Source organism: Hypanus sabinus, chromosome 6 (genome assembly GCF_030144855.1).
Source record: "Hypanus sabinus isolate sHypSab1 chromosome 6, sHypSab1.hap1, whole genome shotgun sequence".
In the NCBI taxonomy this organism is placed as follows: Eukaryota; Metazoa; Chordata; class Chondrichthyes; order Myliobatiformes; family Dasyatidae; genus Hypanus; species Hypanus sabinus.
The window spans coordinates 123,576,818-123,590,780 of record NC_082711.1 but is presented as its reverse complement, the minus strand read 5'-3'; the positions used below and the strand labels follow the sequence as shown (position 1 = coordinate 123,590,780).

The following is a 13,963-nucleotide window of genomic DNA, read 5'->3' as shown; positions in this document are numbered from 1 at the left end:
TTTATTGATGAAAAAAGGATATCTTGGATGTCCTGGAATGAAAAACCTCCTCATAAAATCAGATGCAGAAGAGACAGAGGAACTAAGAGAAGGGAATAGTATCCTTGAGAGTGACAGTGTGAGAAGAGTTTCAATAGGTACATTTAATGTTGGAGAAATTAACTGTTGTGGACAAGGTAACTGTGGGAGTCAGTAGGTTTGTTAAAGAGGCCAGAAGGTAATCTGTTTCTGCAGAGAGGTAAAGAGAGATCAAGAAAGGGAAGCGAGATGATGAAAATGGACTAAGCAAATTTGAGAGAGGGGTGTATGTTGGTGGGAAAGTTGATAAATCTGATGAGCTTCATCGGGTGCTGGAAACAGCAGCAAAAACGTCATCAATGTGGTGGAGAAAGTTTTACCTGTGTCATCCTATCCACCTTTTAATGCTCCAAAATTAGCCCAAAATTTTAAAACAACACCGAATTACTTCACTGTACTCAGTGCTGCACTAGCCAAAGGGCAGATTCGAAATCATTCCGTCACTCAATGGGAAAGGGTCAATCTTCTTCCATGTTGTCAGATATAGTTTCTTTTCATTCCAATCGCAGTACTCTTGGCAACTCACAGCAAGCTGGTCTCAGGGTAATTCTGTAGCACAAAATCATGCATCGTAAAGACCTGTGGCTAATACATTCTGCCCAGGAGACGCGCCCTGGCACTTAAGAGCAGTCTCCCCTATTCAATCACAGCCACACTACCACTTAAAAGAAAACAATTAAATTACATTTGAAAACCTTTAGCCTTGAAAATAGCCAACCTTTAAAGTTTCCAAACCACAGGGGGAAAAAGGCAAAGAAGCCAGAATGTTACAGTGCAAGTTATTTAAAATTCTGTAATCTGCAACTTAGTATTCTATCACACCAATAGTGTTGAACGAATAGGTTCACTGCATAGGTTATCTAATCTGCAGCTAATCTGCGGCTGGTCCTGCAAAAAAAACATTGCTCCCCAAGGATGGATGAAAGGAACTGGAAGAATTAAAAAAACTGTTTAAAAAAACAGTTAAGAATTTCTATAAAAAAGGAAGTAGAGTTGGCTTCATAGCGAACGAGACTGAAGAATTAGCAATTGGAAATGTTCGATTCCATATAACTACTTTGGGTCACTCTTCAGGGCAGTAGATATTAAAACATTCAAATAACAATAGATAATCCAGGGACTTGAAAAATTACTGTACAACATCTAGTAAAAGTAGAAAACTAAAAGCAGTTTGGGTTAATAACAGTAATAACACCCAATAGTCTGGGAAGTTTGTTAGTCCAGCACCAAGTATGACAGATTATTAGTTTGACTGCAATTTGTTTGATGCTAAACAACACTTGTAACTCTAGTGAGCTCAAGTGGCAAACAGGTGTTGTTACAGGTACAAACAAACTGGAGGAACTCAGCAGGTCGGGCAGCATCGTGGGATTCCTCCACCCATGCTGAGCTTGTCAATTTCATCGATTTTCCCTCTAACTTCCACCCAGCTCTCAAATTCACTTGGTCCATCTCGGACACTTCTCTCCCCTTTCTTGATCTCTCAGTCTCCATTTCTGGAGAAAGACTGTCCACTGACATCTTCTATAAACCCACTGACTCTCATAACTACCTCGACTATACCTCTTCCCACCCTGCCAAATGTAAAAATGTTATTCCCTATTCCCAGTTCCTCCGTCTCCACCACATCTGCTCCCAGGATGAGGCTTTCCATTCTGAGACATCTCAAATGTCCCCTTTAAGGATCGTGGTTTCCCTTCTGCCATCATCAATGATGCCCTTACCCGCATCTACTCCATTTCCGGTACTTCAGCCCTCACCCCATCCTCCCGTCACCACAACAGGGACCGTGTTCCCCTTGTCCTCACCTACCACCCCACCAGCATCCGGATCCAGCATATTATCCTCCGCAACTTCTGCCACCTTCAACGGGACCCCACCACTAAGCACATCTTTCCCTCTCTACCCCTCTCTGCTTTCCATAGGGATTATTCCCTCTGTGACTCCTTGGTCCACACGTCCCTCCCCACAGACCTCCCGCCTGGCACTTATCCCTGCAAGCATAATTGCTACAACTGTTAACACCATTCAGGGCCCCAAACAGTCCTTCCAGGTGAGGCAACACTTCACTTGTGAGTCTATTGGGGTAATCTATTGCATCCAGTGCGGCCTCCTCTACATCTGTGAGACCCGACGCAATTGGGGGACCGCTTTGTCGAGCACCTCTGCTCTGTCCGCCACAACAGACAGGATCTCTCGGTTGCCAACCACTTTAACTCTGCTTCACATTCCCATTCGGATATGTCCATTCATGGCCTCCTCTACTGCCATGATGAGGCCAAACTCAGGTTGGAGGAACAACACCTCATATACCATCTGGGTAGTGTCCTTGGCATGAACATTGAAATCTCCAACTTCCGGTAATTCCCTCCCTCCCCCTTCTCCCATCTGAGTTTCACTCTGCCTCCTCCTCCAGCTGCCTATCACCTCTCTTATGATTCTGCCTTCTTCTACCACACAGTGCTTTCACCTTACATTCCTTCTTCACCTTTCCTGCCTATTCCCTCCCTTTTTCCCCTCCCCCATCCCTAGATCTTTCCTCTGATTGGTTTTTAACCTGACACTCACCAGCCTTCTCCTTCCCACACTCTCTGCACCTTCTTTATAGGGCCCATGCCCTCTCCATCTTCAGTCCTGACAAAGGGTCTCAGCCCGAAACGTTGACTGCTCATTTCCACAGATGCTGCCCAACGTGATGAGTTCCTCCAGCTTGTTTGTATGTGTTGCTTTGACCACAGCATCTGCAGTGTACTTTGTGTGTAGCTGTTGTTACAATACTTGTACTAAAGTACAGCAATTTGAGTCAAATTAAAACTGGCTATGAAAATTCAACTCTGAAAAGCAATCTGAATTCCAGAGACACCAGCTTAATTAATTAACCACTGATTTAAACACTTATCATTGACACACTATGCTTTAGCTTATAGCTTGTATGCAGACAACAGAATAATATTGTTGGTAAACTTGCAGATTTCATGCAGGTTGATTACAGAGCAAAAGACAAGAGAGCAGAAACAGATTAGAAAGGAAGAAATGAATGAAGAGTGAGGAAAAAGACAATTTGTCATGAAAAAATTCATAATTCAGATGGATCACTCCTCACATCTTAAAAATTGAACCAACCTCCAGCCAGCATGGCAACAAGCACAATTCCACAGGACCACACATTCACAGGTTCTGCATGGAAGTCCTTCCTCTTCAGTAGTTCTGAGGCAACATATGGTAAAGTGCTGCACATTTTACTAATAACCTCTCCCAGCCATTGTGTCTATAAACTGTCACCAAACCAAAATCAGAGAGCTTCAGGTTATCTGGAGAACTAAAACATTAGGCTGAGGACATGGCACAAAGAACTGATGTTATCAGGACAAATACAGTGCTGTGCAAAAGTCTTAGGCACCTGTAAAAAAAAAACTCTGTAATGGGAAGATGCTTTCAAAAATAATGAAAAGTTTCTAATTATCAAAAATTACTACAAAGATTATTAAACAATAAAAGGCTAAATCAAATCAATATTTGGTGTGACCACCCTTTTCCTTTAAAACTGCATCAATTCACTCAGGTACACTGTTGTGTAGTTTTAACAAGAAAATTGGCTGGCAGGTTGTTCCAAGGATCTTAGAGAACTTGCCAGAGTTCCTCTGCAGACTTTGGCTGTCTCACTTGCTTCTGTCTCTCCAGGTAATCCCAGAAAGACCGTCTCGATGATGTTGAGATCAGGGTTCTGTGGAGGTTATACCATCTGTTTCCAAACTCCTTGATCTTTTCACTGAAGATACAGTATTGTGCAAAAGTTTAGGAACTCATGTATATCTACAGAGTCCAGCTTTTGCACAGTACTGTAATGTTCTGTATTGCACTGTATCGCTGCCTTAAAAAGAAACAAACTTCACGACATCTGCGAGTGATGATCAACCTGATTCTGATACAAGTCTCTATTGTGGACTGAGAGTGGGAAGGGAGCAGGGAAAGGGCAATCATGGTTGAGAAAGGGGGAAAGGTGAGGAGAGGGAGCGGGCAACACCAGAGACATTCAGTAATGATCAATAAACCAATTATTTGTAATCAAATTACCTTGCCTGTGTCTGCACCATCACCACCCCGACACTCCTCCTCTGCACACTGTCCCACACCCCTCGTGGCACTCCACTGGCGCCATTCGCAACATCCTGTGCACCCGCCAGATTTGCAAACTTGCTCACTGCTCCACGTTGGCAAATATTGTACTGTGCGAAAGCCTTAGGCATCCGATATATATATATATATATATATATATATATATATATATAATGTATGTGTACACCTGAGACTTTTACCCAGTACTGTACCTCACACAATACTGATTCCTTCAACACCTGTTTCTGTTTCAGTTGATCAGTTTCATTCAATCTGCTCATTATGTCGTTGATCATTAGCACCTGTTTGTTAAATCAGGCACTGGGCTACATACCTACAAAGTAACCACATTTTTATTTGAAAAGTGGTCTATTACCAGTGGTGATGGGAGGTTCTCAGACCTTCTTGCCCCCTACCTGCGGGAAACTAGTCCTGGAGCTTACTGACTTACTGGCCTTGTGGGACACCAGTCCTGTCCTCTCTGGTCTGCCGACCCGACAACTGACTGCAGATGTCTTTAGTCCCACGTCCATGTTGACTAACAGGAAGTCTGAATTCCTTCCACCTTGCTTGCTTCGAGCATGGAAACCCTACATAGCTAATCATATATAAACAACAGAACCACCAAGCACCCTTCCATTCAACCAGGAAAAAATGACATGAAATTACAAAGCAGCATTTTCTTTTAAGCTTTGAACCCAGGCCACTCACCACCTTCATTCTTTGCATTTGAGATATCTGTACATAAAAGTAGAAAAGATACCCAAACTTTAAACCTTCGCTCACCCAGCACAGCCATGGGCATTTCCCAAATATCACAAATCATTCACTAATAACTAGGGTTGAACCTTGCCCAAAGCCTTCTTACTGCCGAACCAAAACCAATCAGTCACCAGGTTTGCCCAGGTCAAAACACCATTAATTGAATTTGAGATAAGCTCCATGGGAATGGGGGGAAAATTCAGCTGGAACCCCTTTCCCCTTGTCTTAGCATACACATCAAACAAATAGACCCATGGTTTGCAATACTCCCATTGATTCAGATGTTGCTATGAAGACCAACGTTCTAGTTCCAACGTTTAGGTGACATGAGGGGAAATGTTCAAGCTTGATGGGTAGCCTCCTCCCACATCCTATGGGCTAATGGATCTTAAAACTGTTTAACCATATAGAACAATTGCTCACCATCAGCTAGCATGTAGTTGACTGCAGTTATTGAAGAATGTTTATATCTCAGCCTGTTACATTGCTAGAAATCCTTTGCACACTGAGCAAAGAGAACAAAGATACAAAAAGGACCGCTGACTCAAGACCCATTCAGCTTTTCATTATTGCCAACTGGTATGAATATTCCAGGTCCAACGTATCACCTACCACCCCACCAGCCTCCAGGTCCAATGTATAATTCTCCGTAACTTCCACCACCTCCAACGAGATCCCACTACCAAGCACATCTTCCCCTCCCCCCTCTTTCTGCTTTCCACAGGGATCCCAGGTTGGGATTATGCAACTCCCTTGTCCATTTGTACCCCCCCCCCCCATCCTTTCCCACCGATCTTCCTCCTGGCACTTATCCTTGTAAGCGGAATGAGTGCTGCACCTGCCCTTACACTTCCTCCTTCACCACCATTCGGGGCCCCAGACAGTCCTTCCAGGTGAGGCGACACTTCACCTGTGAGTCGGCTGGTGTGATATACTGCGTCCAACATTCCCGGTGCAGACTTCTATATTTTGCTGAAACCTGACACAGACTGGGAGACCATTTCGCTGAACACCTACGCTCTGTCTGCCAGAGAAATCAGAATCTCCCAGTGGCCACACATTTTAATTCCACGTCCCATTCCCATTCTGAAATCTCTATCCATGGCCTCCTCTACTGTCAAGATGAAGCCACACTCAGGTTGGAGGAACAACGCCTTATAGTCCGTCTGGGTAGCCTCCAACCTGATGGCATGAACACTGATTTCTCTAACTTCTGCTAATGCCCCTCCTCCCCTTCTTACCCCATCCCAGATTTATTTGTTTCCCCCCCACCTCTTTTTTTCTGTCTCTGCCCATCACTCTTTGCTTGTTCTTCATCTCCCTCTGGTGCTCCCCTCCCCTTTCCTTTCTTTCTCCCTAGGCCTCCCGTCCCATGATCCTTTCCCTTCTCCAGCTCTGTATCCCTTTTGCCAATCACCTTTCCAGCTCTTAGCTTCATCCCACCCCCTCCGGTCTTCTCCTATCATTTTGGATATCCCCCTCCCCCTCCTACTTTCAAATCTCTTGCTATCTTTTCTTTCAGTTAGTCCTGACAAAGGGTCTCAGCCCGAAACGTCGACTGTGCTTCTCCTTATAGATGCTGCCTGGCCTGCTGTGTTCCATCAGCATTTTGTGTGTGTTGCTTGAATTTCCAGCATCTGCAGATTTCCTCGTGTCTGGTATGAATATTGTTGTCCTAGGTTTGAGTATAGTTCTAAATGTCTGAAATGCTGCGAATAAGGCATAACAATACCCAATTTTTGTTCTATTGCACAATAAAAATGAAAAGATTTACATTCTTATACCTTGGCGATCAAGTAACAGATTCTCTGGCTTGATGGCCCTGTGTGTAATCCCAATGCTATGAAGATATTCCTGGAAGTAGGCAAAGACAAATATAAATCAAGTATTCTGAATTTACATGTTTTTCTAAATCTCCAAGACCACAAAATATCAATTGTACAAATGGAACAGATATGTGGCAGAATTAGTAACACTAATAAGTGAGATCCAATTACTAGACAGTAGGTTCAGAGAATATTTTGTGACTTAACCTGGGTGCATACTAGACTTCCAATGTCGATATGAAAGTTGAGTATTAAGGCTTGCCTAGAGGAATGATAAAACTTCTAAAGATGCTCATAGGCTGTGATGTACTTTGGGAGGTCCCCATTCATGAACAGCGTTTTTCTGTAAAAGGGAATTATGTTGAGCTCCAAAGTTGATCTCATTTGAAAATTGGAACAAAGCACTGTTAATCTCCTTACTGCTGGTTATCGTGCTAATTCAATACTGGCAGACAAAGCTCTTCGAGAGCAAACATGGGCAGGTAAATACCACAATCTGTAATGCACATCTAAATAGGGAACACTGCTGCTGCACATCATAAACACTCACTTAACACAAAAGGATGAATGATTAGGAGCACTTACCACTCCTGCTACCAGCTGCTGGAAAAACCTATGAGCATCTGCTTCAGGCATCCCCACATTAGGCCCTGTGGGAAGGCAGATCAAATTAATCACAGACTTAGCTTGGTATCAGTTCACAAATCATTAATATTGTCTGAAATTATGTCATTTTACATAACTCTTAAATTTAATCCCAATTCCCAGGCCTCATTTCACTCAGGTGCCCAAGTGGATGGATTCCCCATTTAGACCATAGACCAAAAAACATAGAAGGACAACTGAAGCAGCTTACATAGTGAACGTTAAAGCCTGTCCTATTTTGTTCCCGTAACATCTAGAAATGTATTATGTACAATCTCAGATTTTCCATTTCTCACACAATTTAGTTTTTTGGTGTTCTATAGGGAGAATGTCCGGGAGTGGATGCCAGCATTTTCTAGCTCAGGACACAATGGTGCAATTACTAAAGAACCCACACAAGTGTATCTGTAAAAGCAACAGCAACGGTATTACCAAAATTATTAAAATTAGCCAATCTGTATACAAAATATCTTTAACCCTTACCCCACCCCAAACTTCTCCATTTTAAACTCTAAGTTTAAGCACAGATCCTACCTATTCTATCAAAGAGCTCTCCTTCACTTCAATACTCTAAAAACAAGTACGGGCCTCTTGACGATGCCCATAACAGCCGACAATGTTTTCATGGTTCAACATCTTATCTATGGAGATTTCTTTCGTGATGTTATCAGGGCAGTCACGAGCATGTGTGGTCTCCACTTGCTTCGCTGCCACTGCCTCCTTTGTTCGTTGATTAATTGCTAATTGTACCGTATGATCAAATACAAAACAGTTATGTGCATTGCTAAACTTCTGAATGCTTCTTTGAGTTAAATGCATCAGAAACAGAGCATGAACCAATTGGCCCTTTATCCCCGCCTCACCATGCAGTAAGATCATTACTGATCTGGTTTTGGCCTCTACACCACTTTCTAACTATCTCTCTGCACCGGTAGATTTCCACGTGGTTCATATGCCTGCAATATATTGTATATTCTATGGCTCTACCACAACTCTTAAGTAGAGAATTCCAAAGGATCACAACCTGCAGAAAAAACTCCTCTTCATCACTTGATCAATGGGAAACCAATTACTCAAAGGAAGGGGCAGTGTCAAAGTTCATTCCCAGCAGCTGCGTAACAGAGGACTCTCTGATCTATGGGCTGTTTCTGGGGACGCACACCAAGACCAACATCCGGTGCTGCTGGCAGATCATCAACTCGGTCAAAGATGCTCTTTGGTCGGCCCGAAACTTGATGGTCTACCAGCACACGAAGATGTCCTTGGGGGAATGCTGCCAACTGGCACATTCTCGGCTGCAGGAGTACGTGCTGAGGGACACACTCAAACTTGGTGCAGCCACCGCAAGGGCCCGGTGGGGAAGGACCACAGTCTAGGGTTCTTCTCCCATGGGAGCTGAGGAGTACGGGGGTTGGGGGTATACCCCCTGAATGTAAATATGAAAGAACAAAGTGCCACATGGGTGGCAAAACTTCTGAATTTTGTAAATGTAAAGACAGTAACGGCACCAACTGTAAAGAATTGAAAGTCTTTGAATGGTTATTGTATATAATTTTATTTTTGAATAAAGTATATTTTGTTTAATAAAAAAAAAATCCCATTTTCTCGATATCCTCACTTGGAGAAACATCCTCTCAGCATCTTGTCTGACAACACCTTCAGAATCTTGCTTCAGTAAGATCAACCCTCATTCTTCCCTACTTGCTCACCCCTCGTCCCCATGTGTGAATCCCTTGATCCAAGTATGTCCTTTGTTAAAGACGAGGTCTAAACTGTACACAGAATGCCAGGTGTTGTCTGACGAGCTCCCAATAAAGTTGCTACAAAACATGCTTACCTTTGTACTGCATAATCCTTATGATAAAGGCCAGCATCCCATTAGCCTTTCTATTATTTGTTTCACTTGCATACCAGTCTTGTGTGCTAGAGAGATGTAGCTTGCATTCTATAATCATCTGTCTATTTAGCAATCAAGTTTTTCATTCTTCCTTCCAGAGCAGGCAGGCAACTTCATTTTGTGTTCTACATTACATTTCAAAGGCCACCTTCTTGCTCATTCACTTAACCTGTGCTAATCACTTTGCAGGCTCTTGTGCGCTCTGCATCACCTGATAAGCCCCTTATGTTTATACTTTCAACAAACTTGAAAACATACATCCGGTCTCCTCAGATTACAACCAATGCATCCACCAACTCTGATGCCACTTATTTGTAAAGGTACAACAAATTTGTCCTATACTTTTTCACTGATAAAAATAAAAGTTTCCCTCTCCTTACACACCTTTGCTATCCATTATCATTTTCATTATTTAGAAACTGTACCTTCTCATTACCTATCTTACATTGAGCCTCAAAAACCAACATTACTTTTGGATTTTTGCTTGTATTTCTGTACAAACCCTGTCAATATTTTTAACAATTTTCTCATATGTCCCACATTCTTTACAATTTCTGTGGCATACCTTATAGTTTTAAACTTTCCCAGTCCTCTTGCCTACCAACAATTAATTAATCCTGATTATAGCGCATGTTGTTTCAAAGTTTTATAGACAAAAGACAATAGACAATAGGTGCAGAAGTAGACCATTCGGCCCCTTGAGTCTGCACCGCCATTCTGAGATCATGGCTGATCATTCACTATCAATACCCAGTCCCTGCCTTGTCCCCATATCCCTTGATTCCCCTATCCATCAGATATCTATCCAGCTCCTTCTTGAAAGCATCCAGAGAATTGGCCTCCACCGTCTTCCGAGGCAGTGCATTCCACACCTCCACAACTCTCTGGGAGAAGAAGCTCTTCCTCAACTCTGTTTTAAATAACTGACCTCTTATTCTCAATCCATGCCCTCTGGTACTGGACTCTCCCAACATCTGAACATATTACCTGCCTCAATCCTATCAAATCCTTTAATTATCTTAAACGTTTCAATCAGATCCCCTCTCAATCTCCTCAATTCCAGCGTGTACAAGCCCAATCTCTCCAATCTCTCTGCGTAAGACAGCCCTGCCATCCCAGGAATCAACCTAGTGAATCTACGCTGCACTTCCTCAATTGCCAGAATGTCCTTCCTTAAACCTGGAGACCAAAACTGTACACAATATTCCAGGTGTGGTCTCACCAGGGCCCTGTACAAATGCAAAAGAACATCCTTGCTCTTGTATTCAATTCCCCTTGTAATAAAGGCCAACATTCCATTTGCCCTCTTCACTGCCTGTTGCACTTGCTCATTCACCTTCATTGACTGGTGAACTAGGACTCCTAAGTCTCTTTGCATTTCTCCCTTACCTAACTCGACACCGTTCAGACAATACTCTGCCCTCATGTTCCAGCTTCCAAAGTGGATAACTTCACATTTATTCTATCCTATCCACATCCTAACTTCCTTGGGAATTCTCCACAGATGGTGCACCCTTCTCGTGGGGTGTTTCTTTCTCCAGACTTTTGCTGCAAGTTAAGAAATACCTCCTTAAATGAGTGCTATTGCTGATCTACCAAAGTAGTTTTTAAGAATTACTTTTAATTCACTTCAGCTAAGTGCATGTCTCACTTGCCATATGCTCCTTCACCCAAAGTCTGCACCAGATCCCAATATTCCACAAGTGGAACTGCCATTGTTCTGCACAATCATAAATGATGCTGAAAAAGAGAAAACATCATCACAAGCTGAAGTCATCTTCAGATACACTTGAAGGCTCGCAAGAAGGACAGCCAGAGAACTTTTCTCCCACTGCAGAAATGGCTAATACGAGAGGGCATAATTTTAAGGTGACTGGAGAAAAGTACAGGGGGGACATCAGGTGTAAGAATTTTCTTTAAGCACAGAGAGTGGTGCGTGGAACACACTGACGACCAGGGTGATGGTAGAGGCAGATACACTGGAGACATTAAAGGAATTTTTAGATAGGCGCATGGATTTTAGAAAAGTAGAGGGTGATCTTGGAGAGTGATTAGGCCCAACATTGTGAGCCGAAGGACCTGTACTGTGCTGTAGTGTTCTATAAGGCTGTTTTTAGTTATTGACTTTTCAGAATCCACACTTCCAATGCCAGATTTTACTGCACATCCATCATTGCCCCAAAGAAAGTGACAGTGAATGTATCCTGAACAACTGCAATTCTGGTTAAGGATCTCTGTGCTCCTGATGGGGATGGGGATGGGGATGGCATTCCCGGATTTAGACCACAATGACAGAGTGGCAATATCTTCTCAAAGTAAGTGCTAGGAATACTTGGCACTTCAGTCAGTATTCTTTAGAGAAACAGAGCAAATGTGTTAGGTTAATGGCGCTTCCTTAGAACTGATGAAAGATCACTGCCATGATTAAGAATTGCGTCACTTCTGAATCACTAACTGCTTCTTTAACTACTACCCCCTCACTTTCGTCCGACTCTACCCGATCCGTCTCGCCCAACTCAATCACCCACCGTCCCTCATCAAATGGCCCCACATTTACAACCCAGTGCCATCGCTTCCATCCGATGTTCCTATCCACTGCCTCCCGTTTCCAGTGGTCCCCCCTCCCCAATCACCTGCTCGGCCAGGCCTGCCAAACAACCCAGCGGAAACTTTGCTTCTCCTGCTGCTACGATCCTGGTCGAGTTTGATGCTGAGTAAACACAAAGTACACTGCAGATGCTGTGGTCAAATCAAGATGTACAAAAAAGCTGGATGAACTCAGCAGGTCGGGCAGCATCTGTTGAAAGGAGCAGTCAACGTTTCGGGTCGAGACCCTTCGTCAGGACTAAAGAAGGAGGGGGTGGGGCCCTATAAAGAAGGTGGGGGGAGGGTGAAAAACTAATCAGAGGAAAGATTAAGGGGTGGGGGAGGGTAAGCAGGGAGGGTATAGGCAGGAGAGGTGAAGAAGGAATCTAAGGGGAAAGCACTATGGGTAGTAGAAGAAGGCAGAGTCATGGGAGGTGATAGGCATCTAGAAGAGGAGACAGAGTGAAGGTGGGATGGGGGAAGGGAGAGGGAGGGAATTAATGGAAGCTGGAGAATTCGATGTTCAGACCAAGAGGCTGGAGGCTACCCAGACAGTATATAAGATGGTGTTCCTCCAACCAAGGTTTAGCCTCATCATGGCAGTAGAGGAGGCCATGTATGGACATATCTGAATGGGAATGTGAAGGAGAGTTGAAGTGGGTGGCAACCGGGAGATCCCGTCTGTTGTGGCGGACAGAGCGTAGGTGCTCGACGAAGCCGTCCCCCAATCTGCGTCGGGTCTAACCGATGTAGAGGAGGCCACACCAGGAGCACCAGATGCAATAGATTACCCCATGAGACTCACAAGTGAAATGTTGCCTCACCTGGAAGGACTGTTTGGGGCCCTGAATGGTGGTAAGAGAGGAGGTGTAGGGACAGGTGTAGCACTTAAGGTGTAGCTTGCAGGGATAAGTATCAGGTAGGAGATCTGTGGGGGGGGGGGGGAACGTGCGGACCAGGCAGTTGCAGAGGGAATGATCCCTGTGAAAAGCAGAAAGGAGTAGAGAGGGAAAGATGTCCTTAGTGGTGAGGTCCTGTTGAAGGTGGCAGAAGTTGCGGAGGATAATATGCTGGATCCGGAGGCTAGTGCTTTCCCCTTACATTCCTTCTTCACCTCTCCTGCCTGTCCCCTGCTTCCCCTCCCCCACCCCTTGATCTTTCCTCTGATTGGTTTTCCACCCTCCCCCCACCTTCTTTATAGGGCCCCTACCCCCTCCTTCTTTAGTCCTGACGAAGGTGTCTCGACCCGAAACGTTGACTGCTCATTTCAACGGATGCTGCCCAACCTGCTGAGTTCATCCAGCTTTTTTGTACGTCAAGCTTGACACCTTCCGTAAATGTCATCATGCTTGCATTGACATCAGATGCTCGAGTTGACGGGCCTAACAGCTTGACAGGAATTGCTGAATCAGCTGAGGAGGAGTATTCATGCAAACAAGGTCCGCCTCTCTCATTTGATTGGTGGAATATCAGCTATTTTATTTTATATATATATATATTGAGCCATATCTCAAAAGGGGTTTTGCTACAAGGGAGAAAAAGACAACATATGCCAAAGATTGAGAGAAATTACACCAAACCTCATTTAGAAGTTGAAGAGAAGCCGGATAAGTAGGTATCCTGTGGGCAGTCCATCTAACCTAATGGAGGGAAGACCAGCAGGATCCGAAAGGGTCCAGGAAATGCCAGACATCTTGTCTCAGCCTTTTGGCAAAGATCGCATGTAGAATCCTTGGGGACTCGCAAGGGGGAGGAGAAGATTTCATGCTGACGTAGGGGTGGACCTTAATGCTGATTGGTTGATAATCTAACACCCTATAACAGCGATGACTGCGGTGAAGAGGATGGCTGCAGAGACCGGTGCATTGCTTCAGTGTCTGGGAATCAAGAACACTGTCAGGCTGACAGCGCGAGACCAGCAGAAGGGCGCCGGTTTCACCAGAGAGACCTTCATCTGGAAGGTCTTGATGGACTGCTGTGGATTTACGGTCGAGGACATTTACTGCACACAGGACTTCGCTGGCTTCTTTGATGTGACCTTCCAGCACACCAC

The 13,963-nt window shown here is 44.2% G+C and overlaps 1 pseudogene; it reads right to left on the bottom strand.

Annotated features, from left to right (window-relative positions):
* Nucleotides 1-487: 487 nt before the first annotated feature.
* On the bottom strand, nucleotides 488-11,040 carry LOC132395190 (serine/threonine-protein kinase Chk1-like; annotated as a pseudogene).
* Between the last annotated feature and the right edge of the window lie 2,923 nt (nucleotides 11,041-13,963).